The sequence below is a fragment of the Glandiceps talaboti genome, chromosome 6 (assembly GCF_964340395.1).
Source record: "Glandiceps talaboti chromosome 6, keGlaTala1.1, whole genome shotgun sequence".
Lineage (NCBI taxonomy): Eukaryota > Metazoa > Hemichordata > Enteropneusta > Spengelidae > Glandiceps > Glandiceps talaboti.
This window is the reverse complement of record NC_135554.1, coordinates 28,504,534-28,506,129: the sequence shown is the minus strand read 5'-3', so window position 1 is coordinate 28,506,129 and position 1,596 is coordinate 28,504,534. Positions and strand designations below refer to the sequence as shown.

The window sequence follows — 1,596 nt, the reverse complement described above, 5'->3', positions numbered from 1 at the left end:
AAAATGACTGAAAATTAGCATTCAATATTTTAATGGATATTACTTGAAATTAAATTCTATTATTCGGGCAAAGTTGGATATGCGATTCAATAAATCTTCAACTGTTAGTAAAGAAATAGACAAATGCAAATTACACACTGTTTAGGGAAAATTACTATAGAGTTCGTTCAGATCTTGTACTATGTCTAGACGATGAATTTCGTTAAAATATAGTCCGTACTTCGCTCGAACACTTCGAATCAATGAATATTATTCGGAGGGGGGGATCAAATTTGAATATGTATCTGAATGTGAATATTATACCAACTTAAACTTCAAACCCATGAAATGGTCTAGGTCAAGAGCCACAGAATTGAATGCTATTCTACAGTTCGTGCAGAAATCACAGGAGACTATGATTTGAGTCTGTATCCACTACAACATTGCTCTCAAACAGTACCATATCAAAGGTACCTCAAGTACCGTGACCCTTTCCGACCGATCTATTCGTCTAGTTAGGTTACTATACAATGATAAACTTTGTTCAAAATACAAGTAATGCGAAATCTTATCCAACACAAAAATAACGCCATCAAGTTGATATAATGTACAGTATCAAGAACCTCAGTTTGGTGGTCTGAGGTACAAACATAACCAAGTAATGGCAATTTGACACGTACCTTGTCCTTGTCAATCTTATCACGGTGTGTACTCTGAGTATTATCAGAATCGCCTGTCAAGTTTAACTCTTCCAACAACCTAGCAAAGAGTAACACCTAGCGATGATGGGTCTTTTTATCACACCCGCCAGTTTATACACCCGGAAACTGCGGAAATACAATATGCCACTCTACCTAAAGTGCACAACAACATATTGATGCTTTACGGTATATCCGGGAGTGATAGATAGGTCAGTGTAAGGGAGTGACTCTAAACTCTACATGTACCTAGGTCAGTGTAAGGGAGTGACTCTAAACTCGACATGTACCTAGCAAATTAGCGCAGACAACATAAGGGATTTCATATTAAAGTTGGTATTCCATTCACTAAACATTTGCAATTCTCTGAACATTAACTTAAGTCTATGTCCACTGAATACCGCATAGCTTAATCCAGTTTAAAATACTCATTACGCCACTTTAATGTGACTTGACACAATTTATGACGTGTTTAGGCTAATTTTATGGCATGCCTAAAAAATACCTAAATATAATGACTCGGACAAATTTCCCAACTTGTACGTAGAGAATATTACATATTTAACATCTAGATACTAATCTCAGAATGTATCACACAGATTTCGGACCTCGATGACAACAGATTTTCGAAAGCCTACTGCGTTTTGTATTGACCCTCCCTTGTCGATGTCCTTGCTCTATTGAATTCACCGTACTGCTTGTTTGAATACAAGTATTATTAGAACTACCAGAGACAGGGAAGGAACTACACGGGTTCCTTGTTTCAGTCCATCGCTGACAACTACTGTTACAGTATAGCAACCACTCTTCCTAAGCGAGAAAATCAAATCTTCTCGACGTGTTAGAAGATAAAATAAAAAGGTAAGTCCTTCCTAGTCAACCCAGCTGCATAATTGGTGACCTGGTATACGTTTAGGTC

At 37.2% G+C, this 1,596-nt stretch overlaps 1 protein-coding gene across 1 annotated transcript in view; it reads right to left on the bottom strand.

Moving 5' to 3' along the window:
- Nucleotides 1-809, bottom strand: part of LOC144436257 (uncharacterized) — a 15,669-nt gene extending 14,860 nt beyond the window's left edge. The window contains exon 1 of the mRNA XM_078125002.1: nt 660-809. The gene's annotated coding sequence lies outside the window, so the exon portion shown is untranslated. The remainder of the gene's footprint in view (nt 1-659) is intronic.
- Between the last annotated feature and the right edge of the window lie 787 nt (nt 810-1,596).